The sequence below is a fragment of the Styela clava genome, chromosome 4 (genome assembly GCF_964204865.1).
Source record: "Styela clava chromosome 4, kaStyClav1.hap1.2, whole genome shotgun sequence".
Classification (NCBI taxonomy): Eukaryota; Metazoa; Chordata; class Ascidiacea; order Stolidobranchia; family Styelidae; genus Styela; species Styela clava.
Genome location: NC_135253.1, coordinates 18,793,012 through 18,813,149, shown reverse-complemented (window position 1 = coordinate 18,813,149; position 20,138 = coordinate 18,793,012). Strand labels below are relative to the sequence as shown.

The window sequence follows — 20,138 nt, the reverse complement described above, 5'->3', positions numbered from 1 at the left end:
TTCTGTTCTTCATTTCTTCATCTTTATAGTCCTATAACTGAAAAGCTAAAACATTAATAAAACTAATCCTAATTAAATCTATATTAAAATTTTACTTGGTATATTTGTGCTTGGTTCTTCCTTCTGTTCTTCATTTCTTCATCTTTATAGTCCTATAACTGAAAAGCTAAAACATTAATAAAACTAATCCTAATTAAATCTATATAAAAAATTTACTTGGTATATTTGTCCTTGGTTCTTTCTTCTGTTCTTCATCTTCATAGTCATATAACTGAGAAGCTAAAACATTAATAAAACTAATCCTAATTAAATCTATCTAAAAAATTTACTTGGTATATTTGTCCTTGGTTCTTCCTTCTGTTCTTCATTTCTTCATCTTCATAGTCATATAACTGAAAAGCTAAAACATTAATAAAACTAAGCCTAATTAAATCTATATAAAAAATTTACTTGCTATATTTGTCCTTGGTCTTCCTTCTGTTTTTCATTTCTTCATCTTCATAGTCATATAACTGGAAAGCTAAAGTATTAATAAAACTAATCCTAATTAAATATATATAAAAAAATTTACTTGGTATATTTGTCCTTGGTTCTTCCTTCTGTTCTTCATTTCTTCATCTTCATAGTCATATAACTGAAAAGCTAAAATATTAATAAAACTAATCCCAATTAAATATATATAAAAAATTTACTTGGTATATTTGTCCTTGGTTCTTCCTTCTGTTCTTCATTTCTTCATCTTCATAGTCCCATAACTGAAAAGCTATAACATTAATAAAGCTAATCCTAATTAAATCTATATAAAAAATTTACTTGCTATATTTGTCCTTGGTCTTCCTTCTGTTCTTCATATTCATAATCCTATAACTGAAAAGCTATAAAAATAATAAAACTTAGCCTAATTAAATCTATATAAAAAATTTACTTGGTATATTTGTCCTTGGTTCTTCCTTCTGTTCTTCATTTCTTCATCTTTATAGTCCTATAACTGAAAAGCTATTACATTAATCAAACTAATCCTAATTAAATCTATATAAAAAATTTACTTGGTATATTTGTCCTTGGTTCTTTCTTCTGTTCTTCATTTTTTCATCTTTATAATCATATAACTGAACAACTATAACATTAATAAAACTAATCCTAATTAAATCTATATAAAAAATTTACTTGGTATATTTGTCCTTGGTTCTTCCTTCTGTTCTTCATTTCTTCATCTTTATAGTCCTATAACTGAAAAGCTAAAACATTAATAAAACTAATCCTAATTAAATATATATAAAAAATTTACTTGGTATATTTGTCCTTGGTTCTTCCTTCTGTTCTTCATCTATATAGTCCTATAACTGAAAAGCTATAACATTAATAAAACTAATCCTAATTAAATCTATATAAAAAATTTACTTGGTTTATTTGTCCTTGGTTCTTCCTTCTGTTCTTCATTTCTTCATCTTTATAGTCCTATAACTGAAAAGCTAAAACATTAATAAAACTAAGCCTAATTAAATCTATATAAAAAATTTACTTGGTATATATTTTTCCTTGGTTCTTCCTTCTGTTCTTCATCTTGATAGTCCTATAACTGAAAAGCTATGACATTAATAAAACTAAGCCTAATTAAATCTATATAAAAAATTTACTTGGTATATTTGTCCTTGGTTCTTCCTTCTGTTCTTCATCTTGATAGTCCTATAACTGTAAAGCTATAACATTAATAAAACTAAGCTTGATTAAATCTATATAAAAAATTTACTTGGTATATTTGTCCTTGATTCTTCCTTCTGTTCTTCATCTTTATAGTCCTATAACTGAAAAGCTAAAACATTAATAAAACTAAGCCTAATCAAATCTATGGAAAAAATGTACTTGGTATATTTGTTCTTGGTTCCTTCTGTTTTTCATTTCGTAATCTTTATAATTGTGCACCTGAAAAACTGGGATACAATATTAATAACTAGGCCTGGTGAAATCATTTTCACTCCTAATGATGGAAATATCCTAATGGGTAAATCTCTCAAAAATAAAAAATAAATGAAAAAAATGTTTAAAAATAAAGAAACAAAAATGCCATGGCATGCCCTGTAACTTTTTGTTCTTTTGTTGCTCTCTTGATACTTGTTTCCTGTTGAAAATATCTCAAGAAAAATAGAATAGAAAATAATAATTATGACAAATGATAGCAGTATATAGAGGCTATTACAGAAAAAGGATTCAATTTCAAATACGCAATACAAAAGTATACATAAAACAGTATTAGTATGATTGTACTTTAAAAATTAGCATATTCTACAAAAAATGAATAGAAAAAAATAACTGTTTTTAAATTAAAATGTCCCTAATGATAAAACTATTTACGGTCTTGGTTGTTATGAAACCTATTACAAAATTGCATGATTCTTTAGTGTTAATTGAATATAAATATCTCAGTCAATTTTTAGCTAACAGGTTGGTAACACACAAAACTATTATCAGATATAAATAGCACTATTCTCAGAGAAATCCCAATATTCTTAACAAAATACCATAAGTGATAAACATTAATCAACAAAAATTAAAACATTGTGGATATATTTATTGAAAATCAAAATAAATATTGGATATGGGAAAGACAAAGAGTAGTTTTGGTATATCTGAATTTGTCCTATTTTCTTGAACTATAAGAAATTGTGGTTAGTAAGAATGACGCCACCAAAAAGAGGCTTGTCAAACACTCTACATACTCGGATTCGTGAAATGCTTTGATTGTCATTTAAGTTCTGATTTGAAAAGAAGGTACTGACATTCAACTGTATTGCCATGTTTACTGTCATAAATATTGAAATAAAAACAGATAATTTTGACCACCAATTGCCAGATTCTATGGTCATTTATATTTTAGTATTGGCCGAACAAATACTGCTACTATGATTGCCATGCTGTGTATTCCCTCCCTTCACGGGCCCACCAATCACCAGAACCCCATCCCCCCTCCCAACCCCTGTGTATGTGAGTGTAGTATATTTGTTTTTTGTTTTGTTTTTTGATGGAGATTCATCGACAGAAGAGACAAACCATGCCGGCCTGGTTTGTTTTCCGAAGACGATTCCAAACAAAGAACAAGCAGTGTTGATAAAGTACCGGTAATAGATTAGATTTGTGTGTTAGGTAGCATTGACAACCATGAATAGACTTTATTTAGTTCGTACTGATTACAAATGTTATCAAAATGAGTAAATAAGACGATAATGAGATATCATAGCATTATATTTTGAATGCTCATTTCTTATTAATAAGAAAAGTAATTGTATAATTAAGTTATATGACAAATATGTTGAATGACACCGCCCCCTTCATGCCAAATTATTCAAGTAATCACAGGAATGTATGTTTAGAATGCAATGGAGTGGTGAAATGGAAAATTTAAAATACAAATTTAAACGATGTTTTGGTATAATAAATATATCCACTATTTAATTTTACATAAGACATGAACTATAAATTATTAATTTTTCATAAATATGGAATCAAATATAGAAATTGTATTGTAGCGTAATGAAGAACACAAAAAAAAAATTAATGTGGTTTCTAAACAATGGTTCGATCAAGAATCTGTTTCCGTTTAGTAAAATCACAAGAACATGATTGGGAGACCCATTTGTTCTTGTATATAAGATAAAAGTACGTACGCCATTGGGAAAAGTCTAAAATAGTCTCATGGCATTGGGTATAGTATAAAATAGTCTCATGCCATTGGGTTTGGTCTTAAATGGTCTCATGCCATTGAGTATAGTTTAGAATAGTCTCATGGCATTGGATATAGTCTAAAATAGTCTCATGGCATTGGATATAGTCTAAAATAGTCTCATGGCATTGGGTATAGTCTAAAATAGTCTTATGGCATTGAGTATAGTCTAAACTAGTTTCATGCCATTGTGTATAGTCTAAAATAGTCTTATGGCATTGGGTATAGTATAAAATAGTCTCATGCCATTGAGTTTGGTCTTAAATGGTCTCATGCCATTGAGTATAGTTTAGAATAGTCTCATGGCATTGGATATAGTCTAAAATAGTCTCATGGCATTGGATATAGTCTAAAATAGTCTCATGGCATTGGGTATAGTCTAAAATAGTCTTATGGCATTGGGTATAGTCTAAACTAGTTTCATGCCATTGTGTATAGTCTAAAATAGTCTTATGGCACTGGGTATAGTATAAAATAGTCTCATGCCATTGGGTTTGGTCTTAAATGGTCTCATGCCATTGGGTATAGTTTAGAATAGTCTCATGGCATTGGATATAGTCTAAAATAGTCTCATGGCATTGGATATAGTCTAAAATAGTCTCATGGCATTGGGTATAGTCTAAAATAGTCTTATGGCATTGGGTATAGTCTAAAATAGTATCATGTCATTGGGTATAGTCTAAAATAGTCTTATGGCATTGGGTATAGTATCTAAAATGGTCTCATGCCATTGGGTATAGTCTAAAATAGTCTCATGGCATTGGGTATAGTCTAAAATAGTCTCATGCCATTGGGTATAGGCTAAAATAGTCTCATACCATTGGGTATAGTCTAAAATAGTCTCATGCCATTGGGTATAGGCTAAAATAGTCTTATGGCATTGGGTATAGTATCTAAAATGGTCTCATGCCATTGGGTATAGTCTAAAATAGTCTTATGGCATTGGGTATAGTCTAAAATAGTCTCATGGCATTGGGTATAGTCTAAAATAGTCTTATGGCATTGGGTATAGTATCTAAAATGGTCTCATGCCATTGGGTATAGTATCTAAAATAGTCTCATGCCATTGGGTATAGTCTAAAATAGTCTCATGCCATTGGGTATAGTCTAAAATAGTCTCATGCCATTGGGTATAGTCTAAAATAGTCTCATGCCATTGGGTATAGTCTAAAATAGTCTCATGCCATTGGGTATAGTATAAAATAGTCTCATGCCATTGGGTATAGTCTAAAATAGTCTCATGTCATTGGGTATAGGCTAAAATAGTCTCATGCCATTGGGTATAGGCCAAAATAGTCTCAAATGCAGCTCAATGCATTTGTTTGCAAGTAGTTCTCAGACATGTTCGATAAAACTCTCTTTCAGATTTGAATACTTAGTTTTACCATTTTTTATGATTCCAGATTCCAAGTTCTTTAATTGAGAAAACCTGCAGAAAAAAAATATACAATTAATCATAATGTCTATGATACGATATTCTTTTTTGCATTCATATAATTGAAGAAATAAATCTTAGTAGTCGTATGAGAAGATCTTTTTAATTGTGACACGAAATAGGGTATTGATTGATCCCATGTGATATCATTCCAATTTTTTCCAAGGTTTGCAGTGAAAATGGTGTAACCTGCTCAGACAATGGACTTACAAGCAGGGGTCGGCAACCTTTTGTCGCTCGCAGACAAAAAATTAGGGGTTGCAAGTCATTGGCGCGCCGCACATGGTTTTCAGAAAGTTAAAAACTTTTTCACACAGATCAGAAGTTATATTTTAAGCAGTACTTGAATTTACATATGACTTGTTTGAGTTTTATAAGAAGAAGATGCTTTTTATAATAAAAATCAAGCAGTGATACATCTTCCGAATACAATATCGATTTATTTAATCATTGCATTGCATCTCAAAAAAAACCAAGTGAATATTTTCTGCGCCATTAAACTCTTTGCACTCAGCAATAACTTTTTGCGTTTTGTTGATATTTGTCTATTTATAATTAAATTATAGTCTCATTAAACAAGGAATTGTGAATTATGTACTTGTTGGGTTATATTATGATTTAGTTTACACGTGTCTTACAATAATTTTGTAACGTAAAGAATATAAGCGTCGAAACAGTTGTTATGTTACTATAATTCAGTGACACGCCGCGGGTCGGATTATATTACTCTGCGGGCGGGATCTGGCCCGCGGGCCGTAGGTTGCCGACCCCCGACTTACAGCATAACATTCAATGCAATTTTATGAATTCGTATGGGTTAGTAAATATGACCCAATAATGATTTGCTTTTATTTCGCATTTATTATGCTGATGAAAACGGTATAGATATCCATTTTAACAAATTCATTACAACAGTGATTTCAACATTTCTACCCCCGCAAACTGACAACACCAAATAAAATAAACTCGAGTACCGGCATCAGAATATTGAAATATTAATATTGATTTTAAGCTAACGTAAGCATGTAAGTGAAACAGGTATAACTTATACATCTTCTCATCTTATCTCACTTTTTCTCACTCACTCTGTTTCTCACTTTTTTTACTGCGTGAAATTATAAAATTTGACACTAAAACATGTTAATCAACTTTACGTCACTTGATTTGAACTCACAGATGAAATGTTAAATGTCTTACGAATAAAAATATTAAATTCAAAAATTTAATTTTGATTGGTCTCATTATCGGGTCTTGCATGTTTCACAAATACATCGAACATTCTGAAACTAAATTTGTACAACCCTAGCGTCATCGAATATCGGCGTAATAAAAATCAAAACACATAAATAGCATTGTGACAAAAAGTCGTAAAAACGAATTGTTTTTGACTCGATTTTTCGAATAATGACACGTTTCCTAGAATTTTCCCACTAACCATATAAACTTTCTTATGTTTCATAGTCATGTCATCTTCATGTTTTTTTCTCGCAAACTCAAAGGGCATTTTTATTGGAGGTGGCTATGATGACTATCTTGCGACAGAGTTTGGAATTAAATATGAAAAAAAATACTTCAGTTATCAGATTTTTTACGCATTTGAATGATATAAATAAAAGATCGCATTTAATGGCTATTGAACAAATCTGGGTCGGGCATTTAAAACTAATTTGATGCATTTGTAATCCAAATTTATAGGTGAATCAACAGACAACAAGTCAATATATACTTTCTTACTATTATTATATACTTTCTCGAGTCGAAAGTCGCAAAATGCTTCGAACCCCTGAATTGTCGACTGACCGGCAAACGGACTGCGAATTCTGAGAAGTCAGATTTACAGAAATGAAACCCAAAACAACGACTTTTAAATAGCGAAGCAAGTTCAGTACTCAAAAGGCTCATTGAGAGTAGGGCAATTTGAACGTTTACGCAAGTTGCAACAAATTGTTATGGACAAATGCTTGTTCGGTAAGGGAAAATGTTTAATTTCAAATACTTTTTATAAATTTCATAATAATTGAGAGGTAAAAGCGAAACTTTTTGATTGAATAGATTTCGAAATCCTTGATATATTTAAAAAAGAGGGTTCAAGAGATGATTTAAAAACTGGCAATTGAAATTAGGCAATGGGAGAGCAGTTTAAAAAAAAATATTAAGAGATACAAAAGCTAAATGAGATTTGGTTCCAGTCTGTCAGTTAATTTTGTCTATATCTAATCTAAAATAAGATTCAACAGCAAATATTTGGAAATGAATCCAGACGATTTTTATCGAAAACATCTATAAACTAGATAACTCTTTCCACACTTGAAAAAAGTCATAGCTTCAAATACTTTTCGACTCAACATAGTTCTTGGGCGTCACGAAACCGCCAGAAGAAGACTTGGAAAATGGATATCGAATTGCTAACACTTCCATTAGAGATAATTTGTATAAAAGTAGTCGAGAAAAGAATCTAGCAGCAAATTTATCACTGAATTTTTTTTTAATTTGGTGTGACAATAAATTTGAAAAACAGTTTCTAGAAATTTATGCGTTTTAAGTCATAACTTTTGCAAGGACCCCTAATAATGCCTTAAGATCAATAACAAGAAGACACTATTTTGTGCCTGCAAATAATAGAAAGCCTAAGTAAATTTAAGATGCGGCCCGCGGTTTTACCCAGGTAAATATATGTGGCCCGCCTGCGAAAAAGGTTGCACACCCCTAATTTTAAGAGATGATTCAAACAAATCTCACAATTCTCACAAGTTTCATGGAAATTTCCGTTTTTCTCCGATTTTTCTCAAAACGTGGTGTTTTTCTCAAATTTAACACTCTTTGCATTAGTCACAAAATTCCTTTGTACATATTCATAATACACATCATTTAGGATTAAAAAATAAATATATCACATGAAAAGAAATTGATGTTTGCGATCGGGACGCGTTAATTGGTTTGAGTGCATTGTAAACTGACGCTAATGATCTCGGCATTCGATTAGAAAACTCATAGCACAACGTCGTATTTTGTATTTTACATATTCCAAAATTCACTAATTTTTAAATTTCTTTTTAATTGCATGTAATATTAAAAATGTCAATATAAAATGTTGGCCGCGAAATATCCGAATTAACTAGTTTGGCTGAAATAGATAAAAACAAGTCAGAAGCCCGTTTATACTCGCGAGGGTGGGGACGCATGGCTCATAGTTCAGATACACCTAATTTTAAAACATTTTTGATCATATAAAAGCTAAATATATCGGAAATATCGGTATACATTTAGCCGATACCGATACAATACCAATGTCAAAAAATTGGCCGATACTGCCGATACCGATACATCTCCACATCAGACTATAGGACACAACAGTTAATATTGCTCTAGGTAACGGGTTGTTCCGAATGATTGTTGCTATCTTTTAACGCCAAATTACGGTTTTGTTGGGCAGAATAGTTAAATCGATGGGGCAATTATACGAAATTTGAAATGGTCTGGTTCCTACATACTTTGCCATTAAAAATTTATATGTGCGCATTGGTGCTTAAACAGGAGAAAACGAACGAAGGAAAGCAATCTTACTGCTACAAGATAAGTTCATACTCAATATACAAAAAGAATGATTTGTCACAGATTTCGCACAAAAATTACAAACGATTTATCCATCCACGGCCACAAATTTTAGGAGATGAGTTACATGAGCGAGTACAAACCATAATTTGCAAAGAAAATAATTATTTGCAGAGAGATATACAGAAAACGTCTGTAAATTGTTACAATAAAATACGTGCGCCATATCACGAATTTCAAATTAAACATATCTGCAGGAGAATTTTCACTGAGTAAAAAGATGGGTAAATAAAAGATTTCGTAAAATTATTCCAGAGGGCCTTCTTCGAACCCCCGGATACAACTCTCACGAGCGCTATGGGTTACAATCGAACCCAAGGTAAAAAAAACACCGCTATAGACAGTGCCGTACTTATTACACCATATTTACTGACTATTGGTCCAGTTAGTGAGTTGTTCAGAATGGTTGTTTTCATCTTTTACCGTTAAATTACGTTTTGTTGAGCAGAATAGTTAAATACACGGCGCGATTCTACGAAATGAAATGGTCTGGTTCTAATAGACTTTGCCGCAGCAAATTATGAGCGCATTGGTGCTTAAACTGACGAAAAGGGTAACGAAGAAATGAAATCTCTCTGCTATGAGATAAGTTCATACTCAATATACAAAACGAATAATTTGTCCCAGATTTTGCCCAAAAATTACATATATTACCTATTTGGAATAATCTTTGAGTACAGTGATGTTTAACCGAGTATACTATAATAACTAAGTGTATACTAAGTCAGATTCCGGGTATACAAATACCAATTGGTATACGCTGAACTACAGCCTGATTTAAATAAATTTCCCGGGCCGTTTTGTGTTTTTGAACAAGTACAGGTCACGTCCGATATCGGGACTCACTAATTCATAAAGTGTTTATCGGCCACGGCCACAAAATTTGAGAGATGAATTACATGAGCGAGTAGAAACCGTAAAATGCAAAAAAATAATTATTTGGAGAGAGATACGAAGAAAAAGTCTGCGGCTACGTTATTTCTGAGCACATTCTATAGTCATCAATCAACGTTAATTTTGACGTAGTTTGTCAATTTAGCACACATTATATTTTTTTACCAGAGTAAAACTTCTGTCGTGACTTTGCTAAACAACTTTTTTATATTATTAAATAACCTTCGTTGTTTGCAAGGTACATACAAAGAAAATGAAAAATATGTAACACGTAGTAAAAGGTTCAAGAGCACTATTTTAGTATTTTAGATTGAATTCTTTTGTACAGAGCACTTGATACCGATGCAAAAATGTGATATTTGATAAATAATTGCGCCAAGTTTTAAAAATAAGTAATTATTTAGTTAGTGTAAATTTATATTTCCAGCGGAATCTGCATTTCTAACCCAAACCCTGACGGAATAATTACTAATTTATTATTCTGAACGATGGCGAGGGGGGGGGGGGTATTTTTTGCCGGGGAGGGGGTGTACAAAAGATCGTTAAGTTGATCCTAAATATGCAAATGGTATTGAATGACTCAAAAGATTTCGATTTCATACTTGCTCTGCTGGCCAGACGCAATAGGCTCTCATCTTGCTCAGTGCTGAATATCAGACAAATTAACACGACGAAATTTTTTTGACGAAATTGATGTACTGTCTTTCTAACGTTCAAGCAGTCTCTTAAAGGCTGAAAATTAATGTATTTTTAATTCATTTTAAAATTATCAGAGGTGGATTTAGCTTAGGATTGCGACGCAAAAAGAGTGAAAACCTCAAATCGTAAATTATTAAAATAAATAATTTTAAATTAGATATAATTGAAACTCTTATTGTGACTAATCACTAATTCCAAATTAAACAGCTAAACGTGGAAGTTTCGATAACTGCGGTGGAATATAGAAATTTTACATAAGTAAAAAACCAGGTAATGGAAAGACTTCAAGGCATGAAATTATTTCAGAGGACCTTCATAGAACACCTGGAACAGGAAATGAATCCAGGCGATTTTTATCGAAAACATCTATAAACTAGATAACTCTTTCCACACTTGGAAAAAGTCATAGCTTCAAATACTTTTCGACTCAACATAGTTCTTGGGCGTCACGAAACCGCCAGAAGAAGACTTGGGAAATGGATATCGAATTGCTAACATTTCCATTAGAGATAATTTGTATAAAAGTAGTCGAAAAAAGAATCTAGCAGCAAATTTCTCACTTAATTTTTTTTTAATTTGGTGTGACAATAAATTTGAAAAACAGTTTCTAGAAATTTATGCGTTTTAAGTCATAACTTTTGCAAGGACCCCTAATAATGCCTTAAGATCAATAACAAGAAGACACTATTTTGTGCCTGCAAATAATAGAAAGCCTAAGTTAATTTAAGATGCGGCCCGCGGTTTTACCGAGGTAAATATATGTGGCCCGCATGCGAAAAAGGTTGCACACCCCTGATTTTAAGAGATGATTCAAACAAATCTCACAATTCTCACAAGTTTCATGAAAATTTCCGTTTTTCTCAAAACCTGGTGTTTTTCTCAAATTTAACACTTTTTGCATTAGACACAAAATTCCTTTGTACATATTCATAATACACATCATTTACGATTAAAAAATTAATATATCACATGAAAAGAAATTGATGTTTGCGATCGGGACGCGTTAATTGGTTTGAGTGCATTGTAAACTGGCGCTAATGATCTCGGCATTCGATTAGAAAACTCATAGCACAACGTCGTATTTTGTATTTTACATATTCCAAAATTCACTAATTTTTAAATTTCTTTCTAATTGCATGTAATATTAAAAATGTCAATATAAAATTTTGGCAGCTAAATATCCGAATTAACTAGTTTTGCTGAAATAGCTAAAAACGAGTCAGAATCCCGTTTATACCCGCGAAGGTGGGGACGAACATGGCTCATAGTTCAGATACACCTAATTTTAAAACATTTTTGATCATATAAAAGCTAAATATATCGGAAATATCGGTATACATTTAGCCGATACCGATACAATACTAATGTCAAAATGAACGATACATCGGTACACCTCTAAATCAGACTATAGGACACACCAGAGAATATTGCTCTAGGAAACGGGTTATTCAGAATGATTGTTGCTATCTTTTAACGCCAAATTACGGTTTTGTTGGGCAGAATAGTTAAATCGATGGGGCAATTCTACGAAATTTGAAATGATCTGGTTCCTACATACTTTGCCATTAAAAATTTATATGTGCGCATTGGTGCTTAAACAGGAGAAAACGAACGAAGGAAAGCAATCCTACTGCTACAATATAAGTTCATACTCAATATAAAAAAAAGAATAATTTGTCGCAGATTTCGTCCAAAAATTACAAACGATTTATCCATCTACGGCCACAAATTTTAGGAGATGAGTTACATGAGCGAGTAGAAACCATAATATGCAAAGAAAATAATTATTTGCAGAAAGATATACAGAAAAAGTCTGTAAATTATTACAATAAAATATGTGTGCCATATCACGAATTTTAAATTAAACATATCTGCAGGAGAATTTTCACTGAGTAAAAAGATGGGTAAATAAAAGATTTTGTAAAAATATTTCAGAGGACCTTCTTCGAACCCCCGGATAAGCTCCCTCAAACGCTATGGGTACAATCGAACCCAAGGTAAAAAAAAAAACACCGCTATAGACAGTGTCGTACTCATTACACCATATTTACTGAATATTGGTCCAGTTAGTGTGTTGTTCAGAATGGTTGTTTTCACCTTTTACCGTTAATATACGTTTTGTTGGGCAGAATAGTTAAATACAAGGCGCGATTCTACGAAATGAATCGGTCTGGTTCTAATAGACCTTGCCGCAGTAAATTATGAGTGCATTGGTGCTTAAACTGGCGAAAGGGGGTAACGAAGAAATGAAATCTCTCTGCTATGAGATAAGTTTATACTCAATATACAAAACGAATAATTCGTCCCAGATTTTGCCCAAAAATTACATATATTACCTATTTGGAATAATCTTCAAGTACAGTGATGTTTAACCGAGTATACTATAATACCTGAGTGTATACTAAGTCAGATTCCGGGTATACGCTGAACTACAGCCTGATTTAAATAAATTTCCCGGGCCGTTTTGTGTTTTTGAACGGGTACAGGTCACGTCCGATATCGGGACTCACTAATTCATAAAGTGTTTATCGGCCACGGCCACAAATTTTGAGAGATGAATTACATGAGCGAGTAGAAACCATAAAAAGCAAAAAAATAATTATTTGCAGAGAGATACGAAGAAAAAGTCTGCGGCTACGTTATTTCTGAGTACAATCTATAGCGATAAAGCAACATTAATTTTGACTAGTTTGGTAATTCAGCCATTAATTAGCCATTTAGCCATAATTTAGCCATAAATTAACTTTGATTTTGACGTAGTTTGGTTATTTAGCACACATAATATTTCGTGACCAGAGTAAGGCTTATATCATGACTTCACTAAACAACTTTATACTTTATAATATCAAAAAACCTTCGTTATTTGCAAGGTACATACGAAGAAAATGAAAAGATCACTATTTTAGTGTATTAGAAACGGATCTTTCGTACAAAGCCCGCAACTAATGCGAAAATGTGAGATTTGATAAAAACCACATGTGCCAGGTTTTAAAAAACAAGTAAGTGATTATCGAGTTTGGGATAGGAACAATTTGTAAATTTGTATTTCCAGCGCAATCTGCATTTCTAACTTAAACCCTGACAAGATAATTATTAATTTATTATCTGAACGTTAGCGGGGATGTTTTGTTTCTACCTAGGAAAGGGGTGTACCAAAGATCCCTAAATTGATCCTAAATATGCAAAGGAAAATGAAGAAATCAAAAAACTTCGATTACATACTTGCTCTGCTGGCCAGACTCGATAAGCTCTCATCTTGATCAGTGATGAATATCAGACAAATGACCACGATGAGTTTCGTTTGATGAAATCGATGTACTGTCTTTCTAATGTTCAAGCAGTCTCTTAGTAGGCTGAAAATTATTGTATTTTTAGTTCATTCTGAAATTATCAGAGGTGTATTTAGCTTAGGACTGCGACGCAAGAAGAGTGAAAAGTTCTAATCCTAAATTGTTACAATAAATAATTTCAAATTGGAAATAATTGAAACTCGTATTGTGCCTAATCACTAATTCCAAATTAGATAGCTAAACGTGAAAGTTTGGATATCATTGGTGGAATATAGAAAATTTTACATAAGTAAAAAACTAGATAATGGAAAGACTTCATGGCATGAAAATATTTCAGAGGATCCTCATAGAACACCTGGAACAGATCGACCCCAGGGGTTCGGTTTAATCGGACCCAGTTTCAAAAACACCGTTATAGACAATGTCGTGCTTATTACGCCATATTTACTGGTTATTGCTCAAGTTAAAGGGTTGTTTAGAATGATTATTGCTACATTTTAACGCTAAATTACGGGTATGTTGGGCAGAATAGTCATCTCTACGATGCGATTCTACGAAATGAAAATGGTCTGGTTCTAACAGACTTTGCCATAGAAAATTTATAGGCGCGCATTGTTGCTTGAACTAAACAAAAGACGAACGAAGAAATGCATTTTTACTGCTATTAGATAAGCTTATACTCAATATAAAAAAAAAATTACCGCAGAATTCTCAAAAAATTACAAATATTACTTATTTGGAATGACCTTTTAGTGCAGTGATATTTAACTGGTTATACTATATACCCATGTGTATACCAAATCAAACAAAAAGTATTATCGGTGAAGAGATATTAAAAAAAAAACAGTACTCCCGAACTAGGCCATAATTTCTGGTACAAATACTACGGAAATACACTCGGCTAGTACCCGAAACAAAATTATGGTCTATCCCTAATCTGGTACACATACTAAGTTCCAGTGTCCGCTGTCTTGGTACACATACTTCGGGAGTACCGAAAAGTCTGTGGCTACGTTATTCGCTAATTTCTAAGCAAAAGCTATAGTTATAAATCAACGTCAATTTTTACGTTTTTTGTTAGCAGTAATTTAGAACACATAATATTGGCGACCAGAGTAAGACTTCTGTCATAACTTCACTAAACAATCTTTTTCTACTTTATATTATTAAATAACTTTTGTTATTTGCGAGGTACATACGAAAAAAAAATTGAAAAACATGTAACACGTAGTAAAAGGTTTAAAAGCAATATTTTAGTATATTAGATTGGGATATTTTGTACAAAAACTTCAACACCAAGTTACAAATTAGTAACTATCTAGTCAGGGTTACGAACAAATTAAAAATTAATTATTTTCCTGCGCAATCTATAGGGGTTGCGCAAAACATCCTTAGATTGAACCTAAATTTGCAATTCAAACTTTGAAAAAAAAATCAAAATATTTCGATTACATACTTGCTTTGCATACTGGCCAGATTCGATAGGCTTTCATCTTGCTCAGTGATGAATACCAGACAAATGACGAGGATTTCTTTTGATGAATTGATGTACTGTCTTTCTAACTTTCAAGCAGTGTCTTAGAAAACTGAAATTAAATGTATTTTCAGTTGATTCTCAAATTATCAGTGACGTATATCGAGGGTATGGCAGGTATAGCTCCTACCATTGACAATTCTAGATTGCGGCACAAAAAGAATGAAAAGCTCTAATCGTCAATTGTTACAATAAAATATTCGTGCCATATCACGAATTTTAAATTAAACAAATAAACGTGGAAGGTGTTTATCTATCCACGGCCACAAATTATGCGTGGTGGATTACATGAGCGAGTAGAAACCATAATATGCGAATAAAATAATTATTTGCGGAGAGATATGCGGAAAAAGTCAGCGGCTACGTTATTTATGAGTACAATCTATAGTCACAAACCAACGTTAATTTTGAGGTAAGTTGTTAATTTAGCACACATAATATCTTGTTATCAGAGTAATACTTCTGTCGTGACTTTGCTAAACAACTTTTTTCTATTTCATATTATTAAATAATCTTCGTTGTTTGCAAGGTACATACAGAGAAAATAAAAATATGTAACACGTAGTAAAAGGTTCAAGAGCACTATTTTAGTATATTAGATTCGGATCTTTTGTACAAAGCCCTTGACACCAATGCCAAAATGTGATATTTGAGAAATACTTGCGCCAAGTTTTGAAAATAAGTAATTATCTAGTTAGTGTAAATTTATATTTCCAGCGCAATCTGCATTTCTAACGCCAACTCTGACAGAATAATTACAAATTTATTATTCTGAACGTTAGCGGGGGTGTTTTGTTTCTACCGGGGAAGTGGGTATACCAAAGATCCTAAATATGCAAATGAAATTGAAGACTAGAGTTCGATTACATACTTGCTTTGCTGGTCAGACTCGATAAGCTCTCATCTTGCTCAGTGATGAACATCAGACAAAATGACCACGACGAAATTCTTTTGATGAAATTGATGTACTGTCTTTTTAACGTTCAAGCAGTCTCTTAGAAGGCTGAAGATTAATGTATTTTTAGTTCATTCTAAAATTATCAGAGGTGTATTTAGCTTAGGATTGCGACGCAAAAAGAGTGAAAACCTCAAATCGTAAATTAATAAAATAAATAATTTTAAATTAGATATAATTGAAACTCGTATTGTGCCTAATCACTAATTCCAAATTAAACAGCTAAACGTGGAAGTTTCGATAACTGCAGTGGAATATAGAAAATTTAAATTAGTAAAAAACCAGGTAATGAAAAGACTTCATGGCATGAAATTATTTCAGATGACCTTCATAGAACACCTGGAACAGATCGACTCCAGGGGTTCGATTTAATCAAACCCAGTTTATTAAACACCGTTATAGACAATGTCATGCTTATTACGCCATATTTACTGGTTATTGCTCCAGTAAGGGTTGTTTAGAATGATTGTTGCTACATTTTAACGCTAAATTACGGGTATGTTGGGCAGAATATTCTAAATCTGCGATTCTACAAAATGAAAATGGTCTGGTTCTAACAGACTTTCCATAGAAAATTTATAGGCGCGCTGCTGCTTAAATTATAGAAAAGACGAACAAAGAAACGCAATTTTTCTGCTATAAGATAAGCATATACTCAATATATAAGAATCAAATTTGAAGCAGATTTTCCAAAAAATTACAAATACTACGGAAGCCCCTCGGATAGTCCCCGAGCTCGTAATAGAACTAAAATAAGGGTATTGGAACGATATTATGGCCTAACCCTAACCTGGTACACATACTACGTTCTGGTGTCTGCCATATTGCTACACATACTTCGGGAGTACCGAAAACTCTACAGCTACGTTATTCGCTAATTTCTAAGCAAAAGCTATAGTTATAAATCAACGTCAATTTTTACGTTTTTTGTTAGCAGTAATTTAGCACACATAATATCTTGTGACAAGAGTTAGACTTCGGTCATGATTTCACTGAACAACTCCTTTTTCCAATTTATAATATTAAATACCCTTTTTTATTTACAAAAACTTCTACACCAAAGCAAAAATGTGTCTATAAAATCTATAGAGGTTGTGCAAAAGATCCTTAGATCGAACCTAAATATGCAAATTATATTGAAAGAATCAAAAGATTTCGATTACATACTTGCTTTGCTGACCAGACTCGATAGGCTTCTATCTCAATCAGTGATGAATACCAGGCAAATGACGAAGCAATTCTTTTGATGAAATGATGTACTGTCTTGCTAACTTCAATCAGTGTTGGGGAAAGCTGAAAATAAATTTATTTTTAGTTTATTCTCAAATTATCAGTGGCGTATCTAGGGTATGACAGCAATAGCTCCTACCATTGACGACTTAGGATTGCGGTGCAAAAAGAGTGAAAAGTTTTAATCCTAAATTGTTACAAAAAATAAATTCTGCCTTATCACGAATTCAAAATAACGGCAGCTAAACGTGGAAGTTTGAATATCTGCAGTGGAATATAGTAAATTTTACATAAGTAAAAAGCTGGGCAAAGGAAAGATTTTGTAAAATTATTTCAGAGGACCTTCAGGTGCGGTTTAATTAATCAAACCCAGTTAAAAGTTAAAAAAAAAAAACGTTATAGACAGTGTCGTGCTCATTACGCCATATTCGCGGGTTATTGCTTCAGTTAAAGGGTTGTTTAGAATGATTGTTGCTACCTATTCAACGTTAGATTACGGGTATGTGGGACAAAATAGTTAACTCCAAAACAGGTGTATACCAAGATAGATCCCGGCTATACAAATAGCAATTGGCATACGATGGTACACTAGAGCTATAGCCTGATTCAAACAATCAAATTTCCCGGCCGTTTTGTGTTTTTGAACGCGCACAGGTCCTGTTCAACTTCGGGCTCAAAAATTTATGAAGTATTTGTCTGTCCACGCCTCGAAATTTCCGAGTACAAGCTATAGTCACAAATAAAAGTCAGTTTTTCCCTTTTACACATAATATTTTGTGACCAGCGTAAGACTCCTATCATGACTTCACCAAACAACCTTTTCTGCGCTATTTTATTAAATAATCTTTGTTATTTGCGAGGTATATACGATGAAAATAAAAATTGAACAAGGTGTAACATGTAGTAAAAAGGCGAACAGCGCATTTTAGCATATTAGATTGGAATATTTTGTAAAAAGCACTCGACAATAATGCAAAAATGGGCGCTCCTGAAGTATGCGTACCAAGATGGCGGACACCATAATATGTGTACCAGGTTAGAGTTAGGCCATAATTTTAGGTACAAATACTACGGGAGTCACATGGCTAGTCCCAGAACTCCTAAAAGAACTAAAATAAGGAAAATTGCAATAAAATCATAGCCTAACCCTAACCTGGTACACATACTACGTTCCGGTGTCCGCCATGGTACGTGTACATCAGGAGTACCCCAGAATATGAGACTTGATAAAAACACCTCCGCCAAGTTTTAAAATAGCAAATCAGTAACTAGTTAGAGTTAGAAACGATTTTAAAATTTGAATTTCCAACGCAATCTTCATTCTCGACCAGAACCTTAACCGAGTAGTTAATAATTTTCTTATTTTGAGGGTTTGTGGGAGTGTTTTGTCTTTGACCGGGGGATTTGTTCAACCAACCAACGATCCTTAGATTGAACCTAGTTATACCATTAAAATTGAAAGATTTCGATTACATACTTGCTTTACTGGTCAGACTCGATAGGCTTCTATCTTACTGAGACGACTTTCTCTTATTGATGAAGTAGTATACTGCCTTGTCAACCTTCAACAAGTGTTTAAGAAAGCTGAAAATAAATGTATGTGACATGATCGTCGTATTTTCACCAAAATAATAACGTACGAGTATCTCAATTCAACAACAGCCCTTCGAAATTGTGATTCGACTATCAAGGGGTCGCATTTTTAAACTTTTGCGTAGATACATCCCTGCAAATAGTTCAGAGATTTTCCCCCCATTTTTTTTGAAATATTACTTATTTGGAATGGTCTGTACGTACATTGTGTTGCACCTCATGTTGTAAATGACGAGTAAACTATTAACAATTATGTTATAATTCACCTTCTTATGAGAATCCTCTACAGTCACAGATATCTGCAGCCATTTAATTTCATAAGATACTACTCGCAGTTTTCGAATTATATAACGGAGTACAATTATTACGACAAGAAACTGTCCAATGACGCTTTTATAACTGTTTATGGAATATATGACTTATTATTTCTGTTAAGTATGTGGAATTACCATGTTGATTACGGGAATCCATGGATGTCTAAAAGTCAAATAAAATGTATAAATATTACCTGTAGATTTTTCCTCGGTTTCGTTACATCGTGTCTTCGCATCTTCAATTTCAACATCAACAACAGTTCTGCATCTGAAAAGTTAAGATATTAATAATAAACTGTTGCGGAACTTTCTAATGCCGGAGTGGGAATACGTCTATCCACAATAACTTGTATATAAAAGTAAAAAAGCCAAGTATATATAAGACCTATATCGGCGCGACTTAAAAAGTCTGAGAATCACTGAATTCTAGGATATATATAATATGCGAGGACTCCGGAGAAAATATCGAATATCTGATGAATGAAACCACAGAGCTATTGTATTACCTTTGTATCTTTCCCTAACTCGTCAATTTAGAATGAGTCTAAGGTATGTTAAGATTTTTATTTATATTGAAAATAATAGGAAATTGTAATTTCAACCAAAAGATTTAGAAATCAGTTTATGAAAAGCAATACGTACAAAAATTGAGATAATAAGCAACAACATTAACCAAATCAATAAAAAATATAGAGTTTTACGGAAACCATAAAACAGCTTTACAAACACTTGTTAATATTTAGCTCACCTGAATATTATTCCAAAGAGACAAACTGATAAAGAGTGATATTCCAGCACCAACCACACACAAAATCGACCGCACTCCATCATGTAAATTTGCTACTGAGGCGTTGTCGCTTGTGC

General features: G+C 32.6%; 1 long non-coding RNA gene across 11 annotated transcripts in view; it reads right to left on the bottom strand.

Moving 5' to 3' along the window:
* LOC120343420 (uncharacterized) overlaps nucleotides 1-20,138 on the bottom strand; it is a 53,036-nt gene extending 32,898 nt beyond the window's left edge. For 3 of the 11 annotated variants that reach the window (XR_013475193.1, XR_013475195.1, XR_013475197.1), the window contains exons 1-6: nucleotides 20,023-20,138; nucleotides 19,469-19,542; nucleotides 18,845-18,951; nucleotides 17,305-17,430; nucleotides 16,054-16,185; nucleotides 15,105-15,234 (exon numbers count right to left, since the gene is read on the bottom strand). This is a non-coding gene — a long non-coding RNA (uncharacterized LOC120343420). Of the gene's footprint in view, nucleotides 1-4,770; nucleotides 5,148-10,287; nucleotides 10,392-13,580; nucleotides 13,712-15,104; nucleotides 15,235-16,053; nucleotides 16,186-17,304; nucleotides 17,431-18,844; nucleotides 18,952-19,468; nucleotides 19,543-20,022 lie in introns of those variants that run through there. The other 8 variants (XR_013475198.1, XR_013475194.1, XR_013475200.1 and 5 more) reach the window with 8 other exon arrangements.